The 12,580-nt window shown below is 48.5% G+C and overlaps 1 protein-coding gene across 6 annotated transcripts in view; it reads left to right on the plus strand.

Annotated features, from left to right (window-relative positions):
- Positions 1 to 12,580, plus strand: part of DENND2B (DENN domain containing 2B) — a 218,674-nt gene that overhangs the window by 105,575 nt on the left and 100,519 nt on the right. For 5 of the 6 annotated variants that reach the window (XM_058663410.1, XM_058663412.1, XM_058663411.1 and 2 more), the window contains one exon: positions 987 to 1,070. The gene's annotated coding sequence lies outside the window, so the exon portion shown is untranslated. Of the gene's footprint in view, positions 1 to 986; positions 1,071 to 1,584; positions 1,875 to 12,580 lie in introns of those variants that run through there. The other variant, XM_004593806.2, reaches the window with a different exon arrangement.

The following is a 12,580-nucleotide window of genomic DNA, read 5'->3' on the forward strand; positions in this document are numbered from 1 at the left end:
GGTCATATCTCAGTGCCTGCCTGACTTAAGCACTAGGCTTTCATGAATAGCCATGTCTTAGGTTGAGACAGTGCACTGGTAGACGCTGGAGGACAGGTGCCTTGTCCATTGGCTGGGAGTTAGTGGTGCAGTCAGGGGCTGCCAAGACCTTCTCATCCCTGGGGCTCCTGTTACCCTTTCAACTACTCTGCATACTGTATGCCAGAGAGATGGCTGCATTTTAAAAATGTGTTATTTCCTGGTTCTATGAGCCAGGGCAAATTATTTTACCTTTGTTTCAGACATTTTTATTTGAAAAAAAATCTGTTACAATTACTATAATGCCAGTCCTAACTTTTAAGCCTCTTGTGAACAGATAGATGAAACAAGATTTTGTAGGGGCGTTTGGGGACAGCGTAAGGTCATACATATTTCCAATCTGCATCAGAATATTCCCCACCTATAGGATAATGGCCCAAAGAGGCTAAAAGGATGACAGCTTTACTTCGCTGTGATTTGCCACCTTTCCCTGGGTGCCCAGTCTTACTTATAGGTCCTTGTGGTAACAAGCTGTCACAAAGTCACGTGTTTGCAAGACCGGGTGGCAGTGCAGTGCACTGGTGTAGGGGACACTTGACTGGTCTGTACCCTTAGCTCTTTGCCCTAGCCAGCTTTCTAACTGTAGGTGAAACATCTGATGTCCCTGAGCGTCAGATTTTCCGACTATAAAATGGCCGTAAAAAATACTGGCCCAGTGTATTTCAAAAGGTGATAAGAATCAAAGTCATACCTGTTAAAGAATGTTACAAAGCAGGAATAAATGTCCCCATGTCTGTGTGTAGGGGAGGGGGTGATGTTACTAAACAGAGTCCCTTCCCTTCCCGGGCCCTGGCTTTCCAGCTGCTGATCCAGAATGGGGCCAAGAGGCAGGCCTGTGTTTGTATCAAGGTTGCCCTCAGGGCTGCAGGGGCTCTTCCTGGTCCTGACCTAGTGTCTTTCCTTTGCAGGAAGATGAGAGACTGCTTAGGTGCCAGCACTAGTACCATGCCTCCCGGTACTGGTTAAAACCACCATCACCACCTGGAGACAAGGTAAGCAGAGGCCAGTCCAGGCGAGCTCTTGGGATGGGAGTGCACTTCCTCCCCAACTGCCGTCCCGGAAAATCCCAATGCACAAACAAGTTAAGGCGGTGGTGCTTCAGGGTCCCTCCTCCCCGGGCTCCCAGACCCACGGGAGGGGCCAGCTTCCCCCTCCAAGCACTCCAGCTCGCTCCCGCCCACCCCACCCAACCCCCCAACACACACCCGGCTGCCAGATTCTTCCAAGTTAATAAAAGAGAGAGAGAGAGAGACAGACAGACAGACACTGGAGGGGAGGAAAACAAGCCCACTCTCCCTCTCCTGTCTGAACTGCTGGAGCAAGTTCCCAGGAGCAAATCCCGAGCCCTTGTGTGACGGGAGGGGAGTTCGGAGGAGCGGAATGCTTGCAAGACCGAACTGATCCAAAGACAGTGCTGTCCCACGGAGGCCTCCTGGAAGTGAGAGACAGAGAGACTGGGAGGAGAGAAAGAGACACCGGAGGGGGAGGGGAGGCGGAGGGCGGGGGAGCGCCTAGAATGTGCGCGCGCCTACTGGCGCTGGAGAACCGGAGCGTGCGCGCCGCGGGGACAGGGTCTCCATGACAACTGGCCTGGCCGGCCAGCCGCGCTGGACTCACTTGGCTTGGAAGGAGCAAGCGCCACGAAAGGTCAGAGGAAAGAGTCTGTGGGAAGCCCGCAGCAGGTATCGGAGCTTCAGCCAGTGGATTTGGGGAGCCCCGGGGGCTCCCTCACCGACTGAGGTGTGAGTCCGACTCTGCCGAACATGGAGCGGACAGGAAAGCACCGGGACTTTCAGGTGAGCGGCGGCTCTCCGCTCGGGCAATGGGATGGAGTGGGGCGCTGGAGTGTTCCCCCTCCTTCCCGACCCTCTCCGGCTGTTTTCTGGGAGACACATGAGTGTCTGCTGTGCTCCGGGTTCGGGGCTCAAGAATGATGTCATGCTCGACAGTTGGATCCTATTAGTGTCAGGAGGAGGGAAGCAGCCAATTTTCTTGACTGCAAATGGAGTTGATTTCACTCTTGATGAGTGTGAGGTGTTGAGATTTAACTTTGGCAAACTTGGTTTGACTTTTCCGTAACACGAAAAAGGCACAGCGTCGTTGTGCCCGGAGGAGACTTTGAGATAGAAAAGAGCTGAATGCCGACAATTACAGCTGTGTGTGTGTGTGTTTCCTACACGGGAAACTCCAGGGTCTTTTTGAGTCACTTGGTTCCTTCCAGGAAACACTTTGTTTTATCATTTGATGCTGCAATGTCTGACCTATAATAATAATAGTAACAGCAACATCAACAAGAAAGGACAGTTCAGCTCTGTGAAGAGCCTGTGGTGAGTTCCAAGTCCCTCTGGGACTGGGAGGGGGAGGGGAGCGTATTGGGAGGACAGGTCGATATGGAGCTTGTCACAGGGATATCTGAACTGAAAGCTCACTCTTCCTAGAGGACTGGCCTCTGTCAGTCAGAAGGTTGTGCACAGCCCCATCCCAGGGCAGAGGGCGGCGGGGAGTGGGGGAGCAAGAGGTCGCAAAGGGAGGGATCCCTTGGAGTGGGGGTGCCTGCAGAGAAGGATCTAGCTCTGGGGTAAGCTGCTCAGAACGGGGAGATGCGAGGCTCCTTGCCCATGTTGCGTGGATTTCCTTGGTTAGTGTTTGAGCCTTATCTCAGAGCACTTGCTGACCCCACAGCATGTGCCTCCAACTCGGGTGGCCCCAAGTTTTGGGGAAATTGGTTGTGACCAAGAGGAGTGGTGTGTGTGTGAATTCAGTGTTCTCTTGGGCTGGAGAGCTGCCTGGCAGGCAGTTTTGTAGGTAGTTGGGGCGACAGTAATGTGGGGAGGAATAGGAAGGTAGGAGAGACCACTTCCGAAGTGCTCCTAGCCATGTCGCCTCTTACACCTGCTCTTGACCTGAGGGAGCTCCGTGGATGCCACGGGTTTCTATTTGGGATGTGGGAACAGCTGCTGTCTGGTGCTCTTCGGTTTTCCTTCTCCAACCTCTCCAAACAGAATGCCTTTTGTATTCAGGAAGACAAGGAAGGAGGGCCTCCTGATTAATTTCGGGTCATCCTGCCAAGGCAAGCACTGTGTGTCCCCAGTACTGACTCCCAGAACCTAAATGGGTTTGCAACAGTGTTATGGCTTTAGAATCCCCACCGGGTGGAGGCTCTGCATGGTGCAGCTGGGGCACTTGAGTTACTGCTTTTACTGCAATAGGGAATGGGATCCTTGGCTTGGTGGAAATCCAGCCCTGTTAGTGTTAAAGAATGGGGACAGGGGAGCCGAGAAGGAACCAGCCAGCCCTGTGGTGGGCCATGTAAATCAGAATGGCATGTGGTCTGTGGTTGAATCTCCTGTTTTATCACCTGTATTTATGAAGACTAACAGAATGTTTCAGGGGCTCTTTTTATGTTTCAAAAAGAATAGTGTTTCTGGGGTGAAAAGACTAGTCCATGGCCAGGTTTTACTACTTGCAAAGCAAGTTCCCTAACCAATGTGAGTGTCACATGATTTTTAAAAATATGTATTTATTTATTTATTTGCTTGAAAGGCATAATGAGAGAGAGAGAGAGAGAGAGAGAGAGAGAGAGAGAGAGAGATCTTGTATCTGCTGGCTCATTCTCCAGTGGCTGTAATGGCTAGGGCTAGGCCTGATGGAATCCAGGAGTTTTTTCCTGGTCTCCCACCTGGGTACAGGAGCCCAGGCGTTTGAGCCATCCTCTGCTTTCCCAGGTGCATTAGCAGAGAGTTGGATCAGAAGTGGAGCGGCTGGGAGTTCAGCTGGTATCCATATTGGATGCCAGCATCCTGGCTCTGAGCTTCACTTTATTACTGGTGAGATGGGGAGATAGTAACTACTTCAGGACTGTTTGGGAGAAGCACGATGATTTCCATGAAAGTCTTAAACAAGGGGAGTCTTAAATAATGTAACAGTGTTTCCAGTTCCAGCCTGCAGAATGACCTGAGTTTCTCCTGGAAAGTCACTTTGCCCCTCCTAATCCCCCTGCCCTGCCCACATTATCCTTTTTTTGCCCCCTGAATTTTTAAATAAAAGTGAGCAAACCCATAAGGGACTTCAATGTATTTAAGGGCACATTGTGCATACTTTGGGTTGGGAAGTTGACTATGAGTGATATTTAGGGTAGACTTTGAGCTTTCTGAGGGGATCCTCCAGAGATGATGCTTTCCTTGGACCACCATCCGCTTACTCCCCACCCCGTCCATCCTCATGTGTTTTGGTGTAAAGGAGAGGGATTCCAGGAGAGCCTTTGGCTGCTCCAGTGTCCTGCAGCCACCTGTGGTCATTGTGTCAGAGACTGCAGTCGCTACAAGTGGGGCTGCTGAGTGCCAGGGCCACTTCCCTGGTGCTGCTGGGTTCTGCCCAGAAAGCTTTAGTGTGGCAAGGGGACCTTTCTCCTAGGTCCAAGGTTTGAAAGACTGGGTTCTAACTGGTAGCCAGTGTTTTTGCTCTGAAAAGACTCCTTAGGGGATAGGCAGTTCTTTCTGGAACATGAAGGCTACACAGCTTTACAGGGAAACAAAAAAAGAAACAAGGAAGTGGGAATTCCAAGGGCAGATACTTGATATGCTGTGGGACTGTGCCAAGGAATGGAATAGCAGGGGCGGGGAGACTCCAGGCAAGGGCGTCCCAGATCTGCCCTCAGCAGGTCTGTGGGGCTAATGGCATACTGGGGCACCTGTACGCAGCCTCGCCCTTCACTGTGGCTCAGGGGAAAACCTGATCCATGTATCCCGTGGTCATGTCTGGGAAAAGCCCCTGAGCAGTCCAACATACACAGATTTTTTTTTTTTAAAGCAGCAGAGCTCCCCTTCCAGGTGAGTTGCATCACAGCAGCCTCTCAGGCCTGAAGGGGAAGTTGCCTACAGCTTGGATGGGACTACAGCTGTTCCCCACACCCCAGCAGAGTAGCTTTAGCTTCCCAGAGCTGAGTCACACATTGGATCCCTCTGTTCCTTAAGGATTAAAAAGTAACATTCTTGTTCTCACTCCCTCTCTTCCCCCTTTTGCTACTCCCTTTCCTGCACTATTTGTCTGTAGGCTCCCTCTCTAAAATTAGAAAATCACTCACTCAACCAAGTTGTAATTTGGAAATAGCTTGGAGAACAGGCAAAGGGCATCCTCATATTTGTCAGCTGGGCCTCTGGGGTGTCCAGGTTTTTTTTGGTGGTGGTCTTTGGGAGAGCACCCCAGACTCCAAGTATCAGGGTCACACTGCTGGCCTGGAGCTGGGAGGTTGTGACCTAAGAGAGGCAGTCCTCCACTCTCCACCTCATCTGAAGGTGAGAATTACTTCCGGGAAGTGCTTGAGGGAGGAAGAAGCAGGTAGTATTGAAGAGACGGTCTTCTATCTGCCTGTTTCTTTTCTTTCTTCCTTCCTCCCTCTCTGTCTTTCAAATTATTTATCTTTAGTGGAAAATCAGATCAGATTTACAGAGAAAAGGAGAAACAAAGAGAAAGATCTTCCATCTGGTGGTTTACTCCCCAAATAAATGCAATGGCCAGGGCTGAATTGATCTGAAGCCAGGAGCCTCTTCCAGTTCTCCCATGTGGGTGCAGGGTCCCAGGGCTTTGGACCATCCTCTACTGCCTTCCCAGGCCACAAGCAGGGAGCTGAATGGGAAGTGGAGCAACTGGGACACGAACTACTGCCCATACGAATCCTGGCATGTGCAAGGCAAAGATTCAGCCACTATGCCATCAAGCCAGGCCCTCTATCACTTTAAGATTTGTTTCGTTTTAGTTGAAAGGCCGAGTTACAAAGAGGGAGAGAGAAATCAGCCTTCCATCTGCTGGTTCACTTCCCAAATGACTATAAGCCAGGACCCAGGACTTCTTCCAGGTCTCCCACATGGGTGCAGGGACTCAAAGACTTGGGCTATCTTCTGCTGCTTTCGTAGGCCATAAGCAGGGAGCTGGACTAGAAGTGGAGCATCTGGGACTCGAACCAAGATCCATATGAGATACTGGTGTTGCAGGTGGAGGTTTAGCTTGCTCTGCTATGATGCCAGATCCCTGTCATTGCCCTGATGATTCCTGATTCCCAGTGTTGGGCCTAAGAAGAGTTTCTTGAGGGAGCTGAACAAAGGGGCTGGGGTGAGGGGCACATATCTGAGCTGGCTGGAGGCCTGGCTGGCATCCCTTCTGCATCTCTACGTCGGTTTGAGTGGAGTGTGTTTCGGGAAGGCTGGGAGAGAGAACGGGGGCAGTCTGCAGGCAGATAATGAAGTTCTTTGACAGAGGGACGGTAAAGAGGGGAGCAGGGCCAGGAGGGCAGGAGAGAGAGAAAGAAAAGACCATCTGGCACTGTATGCAGAGATTTCTCTTTGAAGCCTGTGGGCAAATTTCGAGGGTATGCCTTCTCCTGGCGGCAGGCGGGGAGGTCGTGCCTCTGTTTTGTGCTCCAGGGCAGGCTCTGTGTGCCGCTGCCTCAGTATGTGTGTTTGAGGGATGCTGGGTACATCTGTCCACATTGTATACAGTATTGCACTGTCAGAAAAAAAACCTGGGACTCTGTAGTTCTAGTCATGGGCTCAAAAAACTACATTTGTGTGTGTGTGCACGCGTGTGTGTGTGTATGTGTGTTTCAGGGGAGGGTGGGTGTTACTTGAGTCTAGACTACCTTGCCTCTTTCACCTCTCATACAATGAGTACACTGTTGTTGGGGGCTGTTGGAACTATCGTAATACCCATCCTCATCTAAACACTGCCTGACGGTTAGATTTCACGTCCCCACGAAAGGCTGGATTATATGCAATCACAACAGAAATCCTTCTGAACCAAAGTGGGCCTGTTCCTAAGAGCTTATCATGAAGCCACTCCTGTTTCCCAAAAATCCAGACTCTTCTTCCATGTGACCTGTTTTGCTTTCAGGGTTTGTGTGTGAACCTAGAGATGGACAAATAGGAAGCAACCTGTTTAATCAGCAGACTGTTTGATCCTGGAGAAAACAAGATATAGTGAGTGTTATGGGAGAAGACAAGATCAGTGACAGGAAAAGGACCAGGAGGGAGGGGATGGGGGGAAGCCAGTGCTCAGGGGAAGCAGGCAGTGACAGATGGAAGGGCTGACTCAGGAGGTCTTCATCATGTGCTGGCTGGTTGGCCATATCCAAGGCACCCTGGGATCTGCTGTGCTGCTTCTAACAAGCATTGGGAGGCGGGGCGATGCGAGTGGCTGACACTGGGGTTGCCTCCCTCTGCCCAATTCATTTACTGTTGTGTTCAGAAGCATCTGTAATACTAATTTGTGTTCTCTTGGTCCATGGACTCATTTAGTCAGTGAGAACAGAGGATCTGGGCTAAGAGCTAGGGAGAATCCAAAAAACGTGAAGAATGGAGCTTACTATTGTGAGTGTTGTCTTAGATGATGTGTTGTAGTTGAGGCAGGCTGGTCAGCATCTCATGGTGGCATTCTGGGTTCTGATGGCAGTTGGTAACATCTCACACTCTTATGATGGGGAAAAGGGGGAGGTCCAACTCGTAGTCTGGATGAAGAGTATTGTTTGAATGATGACAGGAACCAGTTACAGGACTAGAGATCTGAGAGGGTGAAGGTTCTGTGCCTGTGATCTCAGAGTGTCAAAGGAAGGGGAGGCAGTGTGAGAGGTGATAGGAAAAGGGAAGTGGGAAAATTGGAGCACTATAAAAGTCAGCTGGCTCTTAGAATTTTTTAGCTTTGTTCAAAGAACCAAATTTTAATCGCTTCTTGGCCTTTTGGCTAAAATCAAGTGTAAAGAACCAAATTTGTTGTGTCTTGGAACACGGAACAGTTTATGTTCTCACACCCAAGTTTTATAGATTTTTTTAAATGAATTAGCCTATAGTGTGTGTGTGCAACTTTCAGTAACTGTTAGACATCAGTGAGTGTGGTGCTGCTTTGGGTGGAAGCCTTTGCATGCAATGTAAGTGTGTTACATTGCAGAGCTCTGGCGAAGAGCTGGAGCTCAGAGATCTGACAGGCTTAGGTTTGTGAATGGGGGCAATTATTTCATCTCTGTGTGCTTCGGTTTTCTCTCAGACATCTGTAAGATGAATATAAGCTTGTTAGAGTTGTGGTACTAAATGATACATGCACCTGTCAACAGCCCAGTACCTGGTACCTAACAAATGCTCAAGGCTTTCTGTTATTGTTAGGGATTTAAAGCAGCGTTTTGAAGAGAGGAATGCTGATCTGTCTGTCAGGTTGGGGTTACTACCTATAGGAACAAACCAAATTCTTCTTTGAGGAGTGGCTTATCCTTTGTGTTCTGTACTCTTTCCTTCGCAGGCTCAGCTTTTTCCTATAGGATACTTACGCTCTCTCCAGGTAGGGGACACCATTCTAGAATCACTTCCCATTTGCCCCTTTCCTGCTAGCCAGCCTAGGGAGGGCCCCTTAAATCTTCCTTAACCTTGCCAGGATCACGCAACCCTCAGTGTCCTGGACATACACTTCAGTCCCCTCACCCCACCCATCTTAGGTCTAGTATCTATGGCTCCTTCAGGACTCAGGTTAGTGCACAGACTTTGCAACCTGCTCAAGAGGTACATCATCTTACTGTAGTTGACCTCTAAGCCTCTGAATCTTCCTCATCCATCAAATAGGTGATAATATTACCCATCTCAAAGAGCTGTCGTAAGGGTTAAATGGATTTAAATCTGTGAAATACTTAACTTAGTTGTGGTAACTGATGTGCTGTCAGTAAATGTTAGCTGCTGCTGTGTTAGGCGTCTCTGCCTCCCGTCAGTGCCTGCCTGCACACAGCAGAACGCCCAGACCAGCTGGTCAGCAGATCTGAATTCTAGTTCTGGCTCTGACTCACTGGGTGACCATGAGAAGGTGATCTGATTACTCTAGACTTGAGTACCCTTATCCAGAAAGTAAAAGGTACAGATTGAATGTTGTCATTGACCTTCCATCTTGACTTTTCAACTGTGTTTATCTTAACTTTCCAACCAGCCTCCTTGAAGTTCTAGGAAACTGGGAGTAATATTATATGCCTCATATTTCCTAAATGAACAACACACATAGTTTGTGCTTAAAAATATGTGATAACTTTTTTGCAGTCCCCATCAGTTGGATTCTAGAAAGCATTTAAACTTGGTTCACAGAACTTGGCTACTAAAATTTGTTCTCACACGATTGGTTATAACTGCAATGAGGGCCTAGTCCTTAGTAAGCCAAAAAATCTTCTAGGTCAGTAAAAGTGGATTGGGATACTTACTTATCTTACAGACTTAGAACAGCTCTATGAACAAATAACGCATCTCTGTTTCTTTCTTTCTTTTTTTTTTAAAGATTTATTCATTTTATTACAGCCAGATATACACAGAGGAGGAGAGACAGAGAGGAAGGTCTTCCGTCCGATGATTCACTCCTCCAGTGAGCCGCAACGGGCCGATGCGCGCTGATCCGAAGCCGGGAACCTGGAACCTCTTCCAGGTCTCCCACACGGGTGCAGTGTCCCAATGCATTGGGCGGTCTTCGACTGCTTTCCCAGGCCACAAGCAGGTAGCCGGATGGGAAATGGAGCTGCCGGGATTAGAACCGGCGCCCATATGGGATCCCGGGGCTTTCAAGGCGAGGACTTTAGCTGCTAGGCCATGCCGCCGGGCCCTCTGTTTCTTTTTTTAAAAAACAGTTTATTTATTTACTTTTTAAAATGATGAACTTATTGGAAAGACAGATTTGTAGAAGGAAAGAGATGCAGAAAGATCTTCCATCTGCTGGTTTACTCCCCAAGTAGCTGCAATGACAGAATTGAGCCGATCCGAAGCCAGGAGCTTTTTTCCAATCTTCCACATGTCCTCAGTGTCCCAAGGCTTTGGGCCGTGCTTGACTACTTTCCCAGGCCACAGGCAGGGAGCTGATGGGAAGCAGAGCAATCTGGGCAGAGATCTGCACCTGTATGTGGTCCCAGCACATGGGAAGGTGAGGTTTCAGTCACTGAGCCATTATGCTGGGCCCAGATTTGTTTTTTATTGGAAAGACAGATTTTTTTTTTAAGATTTGTTTTTATTTTTATGGAAAGGCAGATACACTGAGAGGTGGAGAGAGAGAGAGAGGAAGATTGTCCATCCGATGATTCATTCCCCAAGTGACCATAATGGCTGATGCTGTGCTGATCCGGAGCCAGGAGCCAGGAACTTCCTCTAGGTCTCCCATGTGGGTACAGGATCCCAAGGCTTTGGGCCATCCTCGACTGCTTTTCCAGGCCACAAGCAGGGAGCTGGATGGGAAGTGGCGCTGCCAGGATTAGAACTGGTGCTCATATGGGATCCTGGTGCATTCAAGGCGAGGACTTTAGCCACTAGGCCACTGTGCCGGGCCCAAAAGGCAGATTTTATAGAGAGAAGAGACAAATAGATTTTCCAACTGCTGGTTCTCTCCCCTTAGTGGCTGCAACAGCCAGAAGTAAGCCAATCTGAAGCCAGGAGCCCAGAGCTTCTTCCAGGTCTCCCGCGCAGCTAAAGAGTTGCAAGACTCTGGACCATCTTCCTCTGCTTTCGCAGAACACAAACAGGGAGCTGGATGGGAAGTGGAGTAGCCAAGACAGGAACCAGCAACTATGTAGGATGCTGGCACTTTCAGGTGGAGGATTAGCCAGTGAGTCATAGCTCTGACTCCAATTTCTTCTTTTCTTTTCTTTCTTCTTTTTCTTTCCTGCCCTGCCCTTCTGCTATATGTGCTGTGATACTGCAAGGAGGAGGATTAGCCAGTTGAGCCATTGCACTGATCGCTGTTTCTTTATTTGAGGAACTGGCAGCATTTTATTATTTTTTTATTTATTTTTAAATTTCTGATATAAGTAAGGGCCTGGCATGAAGGCCTAGTGGCCTAGTGCCTTGCATCTGCTGGGACGCTATGGTTGCTGGTTCATATCCTGGCTGTTCCACTTCCCGTCCAGCTCCCTGCTTGTGGCCTGGGAAAGCAGTTGAGGACGGCCCAAAGCCTTGGGACCCTGCACCTGCATGGGAGACCTGGAAGAAGCTGTTGGCTCCTGGCTTCGGATAGGCTCAGTTGTGGTTGTTGCGGCCACTTGGGGAGTGAATTATTGGATGGAAGATCTTCCTCTCTGTCTCCTCCTTCTGTATATCTGACTTTCCAATAAAAATAATAAATATATCTTTTAAAAAATCTTATTTAAGAGTCAGGGAGAGAGGAAGATAAAAATATTCGACCTGTTGGTTCACTCCCTAGATTGCCGTGTTGTGCCAAAGTTGGGAGCCAGCAAAAAAACCCACATAGGTTTTCCATGTGGGTGGCAGGAGTCCATGTCCTTGAACCATGACCTGCTGCCTCAGGGCTTGTATTAGCAGGAAGTGGAATCAGGATTGAACTGAGACTTAAAGCCCGTTGCTGACATCTTTACTAGCACCTTAACCTCTGGGCCAGATACCCACCACAACAGAGTTTTCCGAGAGTCTCCTTTAGAGTTTAATGTGAGCCAGTTGAGTCCTAGAAAGAAATCTGCTAGAGGACGAGTCCAACAAGAGAATGACATTTATTGAGAACCTGAGCTTTGGAATGAGACTGTTTAGTTCAGAATTCTGCCTCTCCCACTTATTGGTCCTATAACCTTGTACAAGTTGCTGAGCTCATCTCAGTTGCTCTTCTATAAAATTGAGACAGTTGTAATAAAGCCCAAATGAAAAGTGCTTAGAATAGTTGTCCTTAACCTTGTTGCGGAACAAAATGTTAGCAACTAGTTGTACTTAACGATTCTCTTGTAAATCAAACAGTATCTGTTTCTTGTAAGCTAGTGTGTTTGATTGGTTTTGCTAAGTGTGAAGCTACATTCTCTGTACAGCCTGGGCGAGAGCAGAGCAGGTGTAAGTGTCCCCAGTTGTAGACCAGAGCTTTTCAGTTTTGTTTTTGTAAAGAAATAGATAAACCTGAGGGGGAATCTAGTTCTAACCAGAAGAATATCTAGGCTGAAAGGCCCCTGTCAATAAATAAGAAATGACACTGAGGTGGGACATAGAATGTAGCATGATGAGAAGTGGAGGGTTCATGTGGAGGAGACAGGGTATTGGTGGAGAGAGGATGCTCCAAGACAGAATGAGGTCGTCAGTATTGAAGAGTGGCAAATGTCTCCAGGTCAAGTGGTTGAGGTGAAGACAGTGAGCTACCCTTGTAGACGACTTGCTGGCCCTTGATTTTGCCAAGGAGCCATCTGGATCCCAGGCCCAGGTAGGACTTCCCTCCTGGAGAAGTGGTGGTAAGGGTTGAAGAGGTTCTAATCTGTTTCTAAGGAAAATGAGTAGTTCTTATCTCAGAATATAATTATAAAGAGATTTCCTTTTAACTTTAAGAAACAGGAACTTTGGCTGCCAAATTTAGCAGTGTGTTTTAAGTCCCTCAAATCTCCTTTTGAGTGCAACCAAAGCTCTCAGCTTTGTTGCTATCTCTTGTTGAAATGTAGTCTGGAAAGGTCATATCAACAGTGCCAGTTTATGGGCCTGCTGAACCCAGGCAGACCTAGGGCAGCGGGGGGAGTTCTCAGATT

This window comes from Ochotona princeps, chromosome 4 (genome assembly GCF_030435755.1).
Source record: "Ochotona princeps isolate mOchPri1 chromosome 4, mOchPri1.hap1, whole genome shotgun sequence".
NCBI lineage: Eukaryota > Metazoa > Chordata > Mammalia > Lagomorpha > Ochotonidae > Ochotona > Ochotona princeps.